The sequence below is a fragment of the Anabrus simplex genome, chromosome 1 (genome assembly GCF_040414725.1).
Source record: "Anabrus simplex isolate iqAnaSimp1 chromosome 1, ASM4041472v1, whole genome shotgun sequence".
Classification (NCBI taxonomy): Eukaryota; Metazoa; Arthropoda; class Insecta; order Orthoptera; family Tettigoniidae; genus Anabrus; species Anabrus simplex.
The window spans coordinates 655342505-655358555 of record NC_090265.1 but is presented as its reverse complement, the minus strand read 5'-3'; the positions used below and the strand labels follow the sequence as shown (position 1 = coordinate 655358555).

Sequence of the window (16051 nt, the reverse complement as noted above, 5' to 3'; positions counted from 1 at the left end):
ATGAAATAAATAACATAATTGCACACAGGTGAAAATAGTGATGTAGGTGTTTAAAATATTATCCAACTTAGCCTAAGTTTTAGGATATACAAGCCAAGTCAATAAACCGAAGGGTAAAAATACCGGGCGAGTTGGCCGTGCGGTTAGGAGCGCGCAGCTGTGAGCTCGCATCCGGGAGATAGTGGTTTTGAACCCCACTGCGGGCAGCCCTGAAGATGGTTTTCCGTGGTTTCCCATTTTCAAACCAGGCAAATGCTGAGGCTGTACCTATGGCCACGGCCGCTTTGTTCCCATTCCTAGGCCTTTCCTGTCCCATCGTCGCCATAAGACCTATATGTGACGGTGTGACGTAAAGCAAACAGTAAAAAAAAAGTAAAAGTCACAGCACCCAAAGACATTCCTGTATTGAGCGACTAAAATGTCACCAGGGCACTTTTCTTTCCTGATATGCTCAGCTTGTTAAAAGCCAAATGTAATTAATGTTACTGGCTTCACGCCCCGCTAACTACTTCTACGATTTTCGGAGACGCCGATGTGCAGGAATTTAGTCCTGCAGGAGTTCTTTTACGTGCCAGTAAATCTACCGACACGAGGCTGACGTATTTGAGCACCTTCAACTACCACCGGACTGAACCAGGATCGAACCTGCCAAGTTGGGGTCAGAAGGCCAGCACCTCAACAGTCTGAACCACTCAGCCCGACTTGTGAAAACTAGATGAAGTCATATTTATCTTTATCATGTTTAACTTTTTCCCTCCACAAAGATATTTAATTCTCTTTCATGGGCCCCGGAAGTGGGTAGGCCAGTTATCCCAACCATAAATATATATTTTTTTGGGAATGATAGATTATAGCCCTATAGTACTATGATCTTTCTTTCTTTCCTTCTTTCTTTCTTTCTTAATCAGTTTATCCTTCAGGGTTGGTTTTCTCTCGGACTCAGCGAGGGATTTCAGCTCTACCACTTCAAGGGCAGTGTCCTGGAACGTGAGACTTTGAGTATGGTGATGTAACTGGTGAGGAGGGCCATTACCTCGCCCAGGCGGCCTCACCTGTTATGCTCAACAGGGTCCTTGTTGGAGGATGGGAGGATCGGAAGGGATAGACAAGGAAGAGGGAAGGAAACGGCCGTGGCCTTAGGTGCCTGGAGGAGAAGTAGGAAAATACGAAAAACCACTTCGAGGATGGCTGAGGTGGGATTCGAAACCCTTCTACTCAGTTGACCTACCGAGGCTGAGTAGACCCCGTTCCAGCCCTCGTACTATTTGTTTTCAACTTTCATGGCAGAGCCGGGAATCGAAACCGGGCCTCCGGGAGTGGCACACATTAACCACTACACCACAGAAGCGGACTAGTACTATAATGCTACCTATATGTTCATGTTAGTTCTGAAATCCGATTTCTTACTTTACTAATGCTGAAAGCCCGAAAATGTAATGTTATTCTTTAATAGGGGAATCAGTCTAGAAGGAAATGTTGAAAGTGATGTGATATCTATCCAGGTTCGTTGTTATCCTAATACTATGGGTTACAGTACATTGCACGTATATAAAAGACACCACTTACAAACTTGCTTGCTATCCGCGAATTTCTGCGGCCACAAAAGTCACTATTTTCCAAGAATGATGACATTTACACATGATAGATTGTCTGATTGTGCTGTTTTGAACCTTTCTTCTGTCATTTTGAAGTTATTCGCGATCATGGATAATAAACAATCGGCTTTTAGCAACGGCTGATGCACAACGGCTGGTAGAGCTCCATGCGGTACTGGATCGTGACGTCACAGCGCGCCGCTTACGTCAGAGGCCGTTTCACTCGCCTTGCGGAAAGGCACTAGTAAATATTTTTTTAACGGTAGAAAACAAGGCAACATACCACAATGTAATACGTTTACGTACTATTTCATTGGTGTACTTTTCAAAAAAAATATTTTTGAAAATGATGCATGTTCCCAATTGTCCCTTCCAGTCGAATTTTTTTCACTAGGAGCTATTTGAATATCGATCATAAAGAAGATGACTGCAAGCTCTCGAGTCAACTGTGCTCACTTAACTTGTGCAGGGAATAACTCGTTTGAAATATCAATTAACCGTGACTGTGTACTGAAGAGAAAGTTGTGCTGCGCTGCACATCAAGTCCACGTGACTAGTTAATTATGTTTCACCCCCTCGAGCTTTCTGTTTCGTTCCATTATTAGTGGTAACAGATGGCTTCGAGTTGCTTGTCCTTCAGACATACAGTAACTCTCCAAATAATCGCCTACAGCTAACACGGTTCATATACTCATTTTCTTTCGTATAATTTCCACTTTAATATGAAATTACGTAAGACAACGGAGAATAACCGTGTACGAGTCCAAGGATATGTTATGGAAATTTCCGTCTTCGCAAAGACATTGTGTTGAATACCGAGATGTTCTTCAGTTAAGGATGAAATGAAATGGCGTATGACTTTTAGTGCCGGGAGTGTCCGAGGACATGTTCGGCTCGCCAGGTTCAGGTCTTTCGATCTGACGCCTGTAGGTGTCTTGCGCGTCGTGATGAGGATGAAATGATGATGAAGACGACACATACGCACAGTCCCCGTGCCAGAGAAATTAACCAATGATAGTTAAAATTCCCGACCCTGCCGGGAATAGAACAGCACGCTAACCATTTAGCCATGGAGCCGGACAGCTAAGGATGATGACACGCAAAAGGAGAATTACGAGAGCAAATTAATACGTATGAATATCTGGGGGGCGATTTTTGCAGAGAGTGGACATAGGCTATTGGTGGAGAAATTATGAGCAGAGCCATGAAACGGAATGGAGTCTATTACTGAATAAGCAGCACACGATTAGGAAGGAAAGAAACAGAAAACATCAGACCGAGCAAGTGGCAGTGCGGTTTGCGTCACGTAGCTGTCATCTTGCATTTGGGGGGACAATGGGTTCAAACCCCACTGTTGGCAGCCCTGAAGATCTTTTCCGTGGCTTCCCATTTTCACACCACGCAAATGTTGGGGATATACCTACATTAAGGCCACGGTCACTTCCTTCGCACTCCTAGCCCTCTCCTATCCCATCGTCTCCATAAGACCTGTGTCACTGTGACGTAAAGCAGACTAGAAATATATTCTTACTGTATTATTATTATTATTATTATTATTATTATTATTATTATTATTATTATTATGTCCATGAGTCAGGAGAACTAACATTTTACGATTAAATTTCTTCGACCTGGACGGGAATCGTACCCAGAGCTCCGAGGAACGAGGGCCAGGACGCTGACCACTCAGCCATAAACATATATGCCATGAACTGAAAAAATGATAAACCTCGCTTTACACACCTACCGTATAGTTTCAAAAGTCTAATGTGTTCCCTTTCTAAAAGCAATCCACACAATGTTGATTGTTTCCATGTTCACTTTCTGCTTCTCTCCTTGCGGATTCAGTTCCTATATTTTTATATTGTATAAATTCCATGAATCGCAGTAGTACAATAAGAATGGTATCAGTCTTTTGTGTAAGTGGATTAATTTTTGATTCCCGGTCTGGCGAGGAAGTTCTGTTAATTTTCGTCACATGAAATGCAGTCGACAGATAAATAGATAAAGCCTTTATTATCTGTGGCGATATTAGGGCTCCTGGCCCTCCCTTTCTTGCACTTAATCACACACATATTATTACTTATTAATACTACGAAACTGATAAACTTAAAATAATAAGAACTACAAATAACACTAATGTATACGATAAAAATATGAATGTATATACACACACACAAAGAAGAGAGAAAAAGGGAACAACCTACATAAAACAGATTTGAAAAATACTAATTTCGATGCACAACGGAAGAAATACAAAAGTAAAAATAGTTGTAAACTTAATAAAAATATTAAATGATATTTAACTAATTATATGTCCGCCTCTGTGGTGTAGTGGTTAGTGTGATAAGCTGCCACCCCCGGAGGCCCGAATTCGATTCCCGGCTCTGCCACGAAATTTGAAAAGTATGAGGGCTGGAACGGGGTCCAGTCAGCCTTGGTAGGTCAACTGAGCAGAGATGGGTTCGATTCCCACCCCAGCCATCCTCGAAGTGGTTTTCCGTGGTTCCCACTTCTCCTGCAGATAAATGTCGGGATGGTAGGGCCTACCTAACTTAAGGCCACGGCCGCTTCCTTCCCTCTTTATTGTCCATCCCTTCCAATCTTCCCATCCTCCAACAAGGCCCCTGTTCAGCATAGCAGTTGAGGCCGCTGAGGCGAGGTACTGGTTTTCCTCTACAGTTGTATCCCCGACCCAAAGTCTCCCGCTCCGGAACACTACCCTTGAGGTGGTAGAGGTCGGATCCCTCGCTGAGTCCGAGGAAAAGACCAACCCTGGAGGGTATACAGATTAAAAAATAAAGAAAGAAATAAAGAACTAATTATTGTATTCTTGCAGTACTAGATGTAAGTTAAATACCATTACTACTAGCTATGTTTACTTCTAATTGGTTAATTCAGTACGTATATTTTAAATTTAATTAAATTATTGGTACATACTATTAGATCAGAAAGTCATTAAATCCGGAAAAGAGCTTAAATAAATCTAGTTAGCATGAAAGTTGCAGATTGAAAAGTTACAGAAGTAAAATTGAATCTTCGTTGTAACCCAATACTTTATTTTATTGTGCAATAATTTCATAACATTTTCACACACAATCACTCGTTCCATTCACACCAGGTACCTTGCTGGAAGCACTTAGCGAGGAACTGCTGGTAAGAGGTTTGAAATATACTTTTTGATGCAGCATCTTTGATGTCTTTGGGGAGAGCATTCCACCATCCCGAAGCGGTGATAGCGAATGATCGATGATATCCGGTTGTTCGACGGACAGGTATTTCTGGTAGGGGCCCTGAGCGTGTATCATGAAGATGTAAAGAACCAAGGTGACGAAAATTGCTGGAGAGGTAAGCAGGAATGTCTTGTGAAAACACGCGGTACACAAGAGTATTTGAATGTAGTTTACGTCTGTCATCTAATCGTAGCCAAGAGAATTGTTTACAGTAATGAGAAACTCAAGCATCATACCGTAAATCCATACCGTACGTTACTTTGCTACCAAATATATATAATACAAGTTATCCTACAATGAAAATTGATGTAATAGAAGGTCTCTAGACCACGATCTTCTGGGGCTAAGAGACACAACAGAGCATAATCTAGCTGGTGTAGACATTCACCTGACGTAATTGGTAAAACCAGTCAATCAATGAAAAGGCAGATAACGTCCAAACTGTAGTATAAAGGTCAGAGCTCTTGAATTCTAACCCACAATACAATGGTGGGTTTCTTATCATCACATAACGTAGGGCACTTAAAGTTTCTCAATCTAATAACGGTATCTAAACACTACCAACGATAAACATGTGAAGACATTTTTCTTCGACATGTTTAAAATTGATCAGAGTAAATACGTTAATTGTTGTTTCATATTCATTATTGAAACATTTATAAAGCAGGTATTGGTTCACGCATTTTTATCCTTTTTAACGGAATTTCTCTTTATACTAATTTGCATTCCTAGTAACTCACATTATTGTCGTTCTGCAGTATACTCTGATAAGGTATCAAGATTAGGTTCCGTTGTCCTTTATAGACCAATAGCATATTTTAAATGTTTGTTGGCTGATACGCAAGAGGATTACTGTTACAGATTTTTGGAATTTCAACTGGAATAATTAGCTCAGTTAATTTAAAAACAATACGAGTCTCAAACAGGTGATTATTTTCGTATAAAAACAATCAAATGAACCATAAAGCAACACATATGTGATCTATAACCGTGATGCATAATTAAAATTCCTTATACGCGAGAAATTAAAGGGAAACGTGCGCGAAATTCTTCAAAACTCTCATTTATTATTTTTGCTGAAATCGCTAGCTTATTATGTTGGTAATCTAGTCCCAAAGTGCACTAAATTCCTAACAAATGTGTGGCAGGTGCCACCCCTCCTTTTTTTCATCCATTGCTTTTTTTTCATCTTCGCTGAGCTCTTTATGTCGGTTTTGTCAGGCAGTTGACCGTATCATACTTAGGAGTATTGAAGAAGGCTGTGAAGCGTCATTTCCAGTTGGGAAAGCATGGCGATCACCGCCAAAGTTTGTTTTGATTTGGGAGATACAGTGCAAAGTTTCGTGTTGTGAAATTTAATCGTCATTTCCTAAACTCCCTTTTTCCATGCCAAATGTATCTTTTTCTCTGGAACTACTAAATATATCAATATGAAACTTGATAGACAGGCAGGATGAATTATTCCACACACTTCTTTGCAAGGAAAATACAATATACGGCATTTTATGCATATTGGAGATAAATATGTATTTTTTGTTTACTTTTCAAAATCGAAAACATGTGTCTTTTTAAAAGTTGAAATAGACATGAAATTAAAAAAAATTGCAGTAATTAAATCATCACGTTCTTAGAAATCACTAAGACGGGCTGAGTGGCTCAGACGGTTGAGGCGCTGGCCTTCTTACCCCAACTTGGCATGTTCGATCCTGGCCCAGTCCGGTGGTATTTGAAGGTGCTCAAATACGTCAGCTTCGTGTCGGTCGATTTACTGACACGTAAAAGAACTTCGGGACTAAATTACGCCACTTCGGCGTCTCCAGAAAGCATAAAAGTAAGTTAATGGGACGTAAAGCCAATGTATGTTGGGTATTCAGCCCAAAGGCTGGTTTGATCCTCCACAGCTCTGCCAACGGCTGTCATAAACAGCCTAGGCGTCACTGAAGAGGCATACTAGGGAAATGAGGAGTGAGGTAGTTTCCCATTGCTTTCCTCTCCGAGCCAGAAGTTGCTATTACATATCAGTCTGCCAAGTCCACTGAAATGCATGCACCAACTGACCCTATGAGCGATATTTTTACACCATTCATAACAGGGACTGGCTGCATAAGGAATGGTATTACTAGCATCACTCATACCTCAGTCACTTTCATATTGTCAAAGCCAAGGATGAGACTGAGACAGATCAATGAAAGTAACAAATTTATTCTAGCCCATACCAGAAGACATAGTTCACTGTAAACACTACATCTCGCCAGCAAAGGCATGTAAAGCCAATGACATTATTATTAGAAATCACTAAAAAAAATTACAAGGTCCAGAACCTCAGCGTTGCTTAGAGAAAGATTCATCAATATGACCAAATCTTTTATCAAAAACATTTTATCTAAAATAACTGATTAATGGTTATAGCTAAGAACAATGCATTTTAAGTCAATGTGCAAAGTTTCATGATTCTAACTCGAATCAATGATTTTTCGTGCACGTCTCCCCTTAAAGACAGTCATTTACAGATTAAAGCGGCAACTACAGAAGTTCGTTAAAGTTGAAGTAGTACCTAAGGTATCAGTACTAAATATTCAGTGAAGTACAATGGATGTAATACTTTTTATTATATACTTAGTCAAGAATATTATTTGTGGTTATTATCAAACTTACAGAACTTTAATTGTGAACACGGAATGTACTGAGAGAGAAGTTCCATCTGTGGCATTAACCGTTATTTGACATGTCCCGTATAATCGTTGTTATGATCATCTCACTTGGTGGAGATTCTATAAGTGACATGAGGCATAACTAACTTGAAATATATTTCGCATGAAATATTAGTTAATAGATATTACGGTGTTAGCTACAGAAAGTTTGATGAATTACGATGCCGTTGCTAGCACATCTACACGATCTGCAAATGATCCTTTGAATAAAAGCAAGGATTGAAATATATGTGTATGATAGACACAAAAAAAAAGGATTTCTTGTTTCATTATCAAACTTATAGAACTTTACTCGTAATTACAGGAACGTGGTAAGAGGGAAGTGCCTGCTGTGGATGGAGCCATCATGTAGAAGGAGAAGAAATTTAAGACTGATAATCCTATGGCAGATCCCATTAATTTAAGAATAAAAAAATACTTATAGTAATGTTTCAGCGTCACTTCCACTGCTATCATTTTGAAGAAACATGTGGTGTATATTTACCCTGAAATGGTGAATTTTAAACGCACAGGAAATCAACTGACACCAGTTAGACGCACATAAGCACTTCTAAATGCCAACTGACTGTGTCGGTATTCAGTACAGCGAATGTGCAGAGAGGAAGCAAGCACCTAATCAACCTGGATGCTCAGCTTGATGATTTTCATTTAGTGTTGAAACTATTAGAGTTTATGCTTTGAACTCATTGCTTTTACACTATGGTTGCATTACACGAGTGCTGTAAAACTGTAACAATTTTAACTGGCACTAGGGAGTGATTGATGCATTCCAAACACATTATAGCATGCTTATGAATCCTGTGATCACCACGGCTGACTTTCACTTTTAAGTTACTCGGAAACGTTGCTATAGCAAAGCATATGTAAATTAGCCAGCTCATCCTTCCCCGCACTTCTTCGTCGACAAAGTAATTCGATTGCTAGGTCGACTTTGTTCCTCCCCTAATTTTCATCGTTAGCTCGGAAAGTAGCGTGCAGGAAGTCGGCTGGGGTAATATGAGAACTTGGTCCACCTCTTTCAAGCTAGGAGGATTGCAGAGAGCACTCTCTCATACAGAGAACACGAATCATCAGCATAAAGGTAAAATGACGTCATTGGGAGGCATAGTGCGATCGGCACTCCAGTGTTATAGACTAATACGTAGTAGAGTCAAGTTCGTGGACTGTTCGTCTAGTGTCGCTGTAGTGCACTAATGCGGAGAGTTTGCACCACAGAATGTTGCTGTTTCTCAAGTATCAGCAAGGGGTACTTGCTACAGTATAAGCAGAACTGCGGACTCTGTTCTGAATGATAGTTGAATATTAGCAGCGGATCTAGAGAATGACGTACTTTGAGCAATGGAAAAAAAATCATGTTCTGCCAAAATTTAGGCAAATTCTTTAGCGAAACGTTTGATATGGGTCAATTCGAAATTGCTCGGGTCACCATGGTGGGGAAAAGACGCGAAAAGACAGGTCAAAAGACTATGTGATCCTTAGACTCTTAGCGCCAGTCCACGAACATATTGACAGTAGTTCGTACACAAGTTTACACTGCGTTGCCTACATTGTAAGTGCAAGTCCAGGGAGTTTCGTGTGTACGCCGTGTTGCCTACACTGTACGCGTCAATCCACAAACTTATTCACTGTAATAGTAAATATCATGACAAAGGCTTTAATTATTTATAGTAATCTCACACTAAAGGACGTACGGGTGGGGGAAGAATTGAGACATGGTTTGGAATATCTTCTAATCGTTGTTTTCCAATATTCTTGTTACTTTTGTTTCTTATACTATAGGAGACTCGAGAAGATAACCGTGTGGAAACTGAGCATCAAACTGTGGCCGAAATACAATATAAAATTTCTTTAAAATTCAACAGTCCGTTATTTTAATTTTTTTTTCAGTTTTCCTTTACGTCGCACAGGCACATATTGTATATATTTACTTACTTTTTACAATTGGCGAAGTTAGGGATCTTGACCCTCTCATACCTTAACCACATATCATTTTTAGATTTTTAGAGCATTAATTGAAAATATCATGATAATTAATAACAGTTAATGAATTAAGACGAATAAATCAGATAAGGAATAACAATGTAACAATTAATTAAAATTACTCTTGATGACAAAGTATGGGATAAATAGGGTGTAAAGTTGCTTAAAGTAAAACTTATTATAGTAAGAGGCAAACTGAAGTGAACTGAATATTACTACTTTACTATCGAAATTCACACTAAAAACTATGTTATATGTTTCCAGCAACAATGCATAGTCATGAATGAGAAGAATAAAAATGTACATGGCACAGTATAAGATACTTAAAATTTATTATGTAATTTTTTGTTCGTTCATACGTCATTCAAGTTAACTGTATGTACTCTGGAGGAATTTATGGTAGGCTATTTTAAACGTCCTAGACGAGCAAAACTTATTAATGTATACCACGATCGTATTCCTTAGCCTCGATGAAGTGACCAAGAATGAATATTGCTGTAGGTATTTGTTCCATGTGGCGTTGTTTCAAGTAGTGGTCAGGAACGAGCATTAATTTCATGAAATGATGAAATAAGCCTAAAATTGGCCACAATAGATAGGTGAGGATGTTTGTAGAAAGCAACTGGTAGATGAGGGTCGTTTGGTGGGTTTTTCTACAGTCGTTTAAATATATTAATCCTAACTTTTTGTAGTATGGTGTTATATGAGCAATGTCGGAGAATGCAAGAGTTTTGTACAAGTTGTTTCTTGTGGCAACGATGGGATAGGAGTGGGTGTCGAGTGGAAAGAAATGGACAGGGCCTAAACTAATGTACAGACCGAGCGTTTTCATGGTGTGAAAATGGGTAACGATGGAAAACCATTTCAGGGCTGTCGACAGTGGGGATCGAACCCACTATCTCCCGAATTAAAGCTCACAGCTGCGCGACCCTAAACGCATGGCCAACTTCCCCGACAATCCGTCATTCTGACTTATCCCAAGGTTTTGCAGTGCCAGGTTTTTCCTTGGGTATACCTCACACAATGTGTCTATAACAAACTAGCAAGAGTTCAGGAACAATATTAGAATGGACGCTTGACAAAGTTGTTAAAAATACTCTAAAAGTGGGCCGTCTTCATGAGGACAGCAATGGTGTTCTTTTATATGAATTAAAACACACGTTATATTCATGAGGAATGCTACAGAACTCGCGAAACGTTCACCTATAATTCAACAGGAACAGTACAAAAATTCACTATATACGACCATCACAGAAAACCATTCGCGCATAACTCTGTGTTCATGCTGGGCAATCTAAATATTTTTCTGCGGCTATCGGAACACATACTCTACACTTGCCATTAATGAATTGATCGAAGAAACTGTGTACATTCCGAAACCCAAGACTAAAATATATTCTTCTATATTACAGTTGATTTCATATACTGGCTCTATTTTTATTAGCAAGACAAGGTGCAAGTGGCTATACTGTTAAGATGTTGGTATGTTTTCTTGCAGTCTGTAATGTGTGGCACTGAAGTCTTCGAGTGTCAAGTATTAAAACTAACACCCCTTACCTCAGCCGTAAATTGCTGTCGGGGGAGGGGCCACAGCTCCACCTCGAGGAAGGTTCAAGGGCATGCGTCACCCAAGCGGCCTTAAATTTCGCTGGCGTAGCTCTCTATCGCACCGGCAAGGAAACCCAGCTCGGTGGAGAAGCTGAACTGCGGTACTGCGAGAGGATTGCCGAGACGGCTGTACTTGGCTTGGCTTAGATGCTCGCAACTTTTAAATATTATAAAAAGCGTTTTAAAGAATGATTAAAAATGTTAATACAAAGTACCTTACCCCAGCAGCGCTGGGGTAGATCGAGTTCAGGGCACGCCACTACTCAGCAGCTTATGTGCATCTGCCGTGGCATTGTGGATCAATTAGGGCACTATAATTTAAGTTGCCCTAAACGCTCAGGAAAGTTTTCGAGACTTTCATCTGTTAATAACCCAGTGAAAAGAGCCTTGACATCCGCAGACGTTCCAGCTATTTTGGAATCTATCAGAACCAGCCGATCTTATGGTTAACGTCCTGACGAGCTATCAGTCACATATCGGAAGAACGGAGAATCCTAAAAAATGTGGGATGAAACTTACGTGGATACTGTTGCAGCTACACATTTACCTACTACCTCTAAAGTATCAAGGTTACTGACGAAAATGAGGGCTAGTGGACTAGACAAAAGAAATGGTTGAATGGGTAGCTAAATTACTAGAAAATGGAGAATTGGAGTAGATGAAGTGTTATCTGACCCAGTGATGATTACGATGAGGTACCCCAGTGCAGTATTATTGGACCTTTATGTTTTCTCATACAAATAAATTATATGTATAAATAACTGCAATCACATATTAGGTTATTTGCGGATGATACTATACTGTATAGAGTAGTAAAAGAGTTGCGGGTTTGTGGGCGACTGCAAGGGGACCTAGACAATGTTGTGAGAAGGGCAACGGTGAAACGAAATGGCGTATGCGGTTTAGTGCCGGGAGTGTCCGTGCACAAAATCGGCTCGCCAGATGCAGGTTTTTGACTTGACGACCGTAAGCGAATTGCGCGTCGTGATGGGGATGAAATGATGATGAAGACGACACATACACCCAGCCCCCGTGCCAGTTGATTAATTATGGCAAAAATTCCCTACCCTGCCTGGAATCAAACCCGGGGCTGCTGTGAAAAAAAAGGCAAGCACGCTAACCATTTAGCCATAGAGCCGGACAGTTTCATAGTAAATGGAACGAAAAATCAAGTTGTAAGTTTCACCAAGAGGAAACGTCCTCTCATTTTTGTTACTGTGTTGTAGGGGTGAAAGTAGCACATGGGGAACACTGTAAGTAACTGGATGTTAATATAAGGATGAATTTTCATTGGGGTACTAATATTAATGAGGTTGTTAAGAATGGTTACAGATCTGTTCATATGGTTATGAGAGTACTTAGTGGTTGTAGTAAGGTGTAAGGGAGAGCGCGCGTAAGTCTCTGGTAAGACAAGTTTATGGGACACACATCAGGAATACTTGATACGAGAATTGGAAAATATCAAGAAAAAAGCATCACGATTTGTTCACGGCAATTTCCGCCAATGGAGTAGTGTTACAAACTTTGCAAACTTTGGGCTTGGATAAACTTGAGCGGAGCTTTTAAAAGTAGGAAATATCATAATAAACCTGGAATTCAAGAGGGCAAATTGGTGCATATATTCTTATTTAGGACGAGGATTGTAATAAACCATCAAGGGAAATGTTCGATAAATTTTCATGTTCTTTGAAAACGTTTAAGGTAAAGATAGGTAAACAAATTATAGGGAATCTGCCACCTAGACGACAGCCATAAATGCGGATCCTTGATTGATTGATTGATTGATTGATTGATTGATTGATTGATTGATTGATTGATTGATTGATTGATTGATTGATTGATTGATTGATTGATTGATTGATTGATTGATTGGTCTATGGTGTTCCGAAGCGAAGAACCTCGTCTCAAAAATCCAGAAATACCGAGCTCGATAGCTGCAGTCGCTAAGTGTGGCCAGTATCCAGTAATCGGGATATAGTGGGTTCGAACCCCACTGTCGGCAGCCCTGAAAATGGTTTTCCGTGGTTTCCCCATTTTCACACCAGGCAAATGCTGGGGCTGTACCTTAATTAAGGCCACGGCCGCTTCCTTCCCACTCCTAGGCCTTTCCCATCCAATCGTCGCCATAAGACCTATCTGTGTCGGTGCGACGTAAAGCAAATAGCAAAAAAAAAAAAAAAAAAACGAAATTGCTACAAGTTATCACAGATGATTCCCGAGTTTCTGAATATCTCCGGCAACGCATCGGCGTCGCTATCGAAAGAGGGAATGCTCTAAGTGTCATAGGGACGTTCGCTTTATCTTCTTCCTTGGGAGGCATATTTTATTGTTAATTCTTCCGTTGATATTTTTATTTATTTTGCGATTGATATTTAAAGTGTATAGAAATATATTTTAAATTAGCGAGAGACAGAGTTGATTCAATCCGAAACGTGAGTTCTACATCACCCTGCGCATGTATACATCATAATATAGTATTAGCTTATTGTTGAGGTTTCCACGGCCTGTTAAACTACTATAAGGCTATTCGTCCGGATTGTACTGTGTTGTTCTCTTATCTAGAAAGTAATGTACTGAATACCCTGCCATAATCACACTAACAAGAACTCGAGATGTTAAGTATTATAGGGATTCTTTATGAAGATGCTCAGTGTGCCTTAGAAAGGTTACAATAAAATACAAATGGCAGTCCATATAATAGAGTAATAAACAGAGATCTTGAATTTCACGTAATGAAACTAGAAACATAAATACAACAAGAAAAAGTGCCTGATTTAAGGAGATTAGCAAGAGTTTATTCTATTCAGAAAGATGATAATAATAATAATAATAATAATAATAATAATAATAATAATAATAATAATAATAATAATAATAATAAAAATAAAAATAATCGTATGGCCTTAGCTACCGTGTGCAGACATTTCAATATGACGCCATCTGGCTGTCTGCTTGTCAATTTCGACGTGCCATTTTACTCTAGGCCCACTAGATGGCAGACCGAGTAAACCGAAACTCTCTTGGGCGTCTATGGCTGAGATTTAATGAATTTTGTCGGGTAAACACCAAATGTGTCACCAGAGATCTTTTACATGCCGACATCGTACGACATGGCGTGTCGAATGGACTTTTTCTGCCCTTCAAAAATCCGACTACCTCTGCCGGGTTTGAACCCGCTATCCTGGGATCCGGAGGCCGACACTCTACCACTGATCCACAGAGGCAGCTAGAAAGATGATAATATTCAGGACATTCATTATTCTAAATAGCGATGCCATTAGTTGTACGCTAAGTATTTGATTTACGTCATTGCAAAATTTGAATCTTATTTAAGAATAACAACACAGCTTTACGCAAGGAATATCAAATTAACACAAGTCAAAATTAACATGACAAATTGCATTCATCTGTTTCAAACTCTAAAGGGAAATTCGACATCGCATACACTGATGCGACTAAAACAGTTATTCGCATAAAGCTTTTTAAATTTCTGAGCAAGCTTTACAATTGTGATTTTACCTAGAGATTGATTTCAAATCCATTAAGACTAGCAATAACATCGAGTTTAAAAATCGATCACCACCTCCTTCTTTAAAAGAAAAATAATTTGATTAGATGTACAAATGTAACACATTGTCATTCTAATGTAATTTTGCAAGTACTATGTGATTCTAAACAACTAGGAAATTTATCCCCACGTATCGTTTTTTATTTTTTACATCGTGACGAGTACAAATAAGGCATACCGAATAGAAGTTAAGTATAGAACAAAATAGTGACCGACTGGTCACCGGCGAGATTCACGTAAAAAGTGGAACGGCTCCTGTCGCAAAATCCGAAGACTGTGCCTTTTCTGAATTTAATATATCGTCAGCCTCTTTGGTGTAGCGGTTAGTGTGATTATCTGTTACCCCCGGAGGCTCGCGATCGATTCCCGGTTTTGCCATAAAATTTGTAATGGGGTCCACTCGGCCTCGGGAGTCAAATGAGTAGAAGTGGTGGAAGGGGGGAGTTCGATTCCCACCTCGGCCATCCTCGAAATAGTTTTCCGTAATTTACCACTTCTTCTACAGGAAAATGGCGGGATGGTACTTATCTTAAGGTCACGGCAGCTTCCTTGCCTCTTCCTTGTCTATTCCTTTCAGTCTTCCCATCCCCGCAGAGCCTCTGTTCAGCATAGCAGGTGAGGTCACTCGGACGAGTTATTGGTTTTCCTTTCCAGTTGTATCCTCGACCAACAGTCTCAGGTTCCAGGACACCACCCTTGAGGAGGTAGAGGTGGAATCTCTCCCTGAGTCCTGAGGAAAAACCAACCCCGGAGGTTAAGCCCATTAAATAATAAATAAAAATAAATTAAACATCTCTTTGGCACTTACCGTACTATTTATTAACTAGACACGACCTAATAAGCTGAAAGACTATTTAAAGCTAATTATTCGAACTGAAAGTAACTTTAATTGGACCAATGACCTTAAACCCATAACAATGACATTTCTACATTTCTTGTTTGGGATGCCTCATTGTAGTTAACCTGATGCCCGGCTCTTCGGCTGAGTGGTCAGCGTACTTGTCATCGTCTGAGAGAGCCCCAAGTTCGAGTCCTGGCCATGTTGGGAATTTTAACCGCGTATAATTAATTCATCTACCTAGGGGATGACTGTTTGCTTTTAATTACACCTATTCATTTACATACAACACTGAGATATGCAATGATGAATACATCCCTGCAATGTGGGTTGCGTCAGGAAGGATATTCAGCGGTAAAAATGGACTAAGGCCATACAAGTGTTGGTCCCAGGTAGCTGAGAAAATGCCAGGATGAGGAAAGCTGTTGTTAAACTGGATTATTATTATTATTATTATTATTATTATTATTATTATTATTATTATTATTATTATTATTATTATTTATAGACAGGGGAGT

At 39.7% G+C, this 16051-nt stretch overlaps 1 protein-coding gene across 1 annotated transcript in view; it reads left to right on the top strand.

Moving 5' to 3' along the window:
• The window catches only part of DIP-delta (Dpr-interacting protein delta), a 941119-nt gene that overhangs the window by 175033 nt on the left and 750035 nt on the right, over positions 1 to 16051 (top strand). The window lies entirely within an intron of this gene.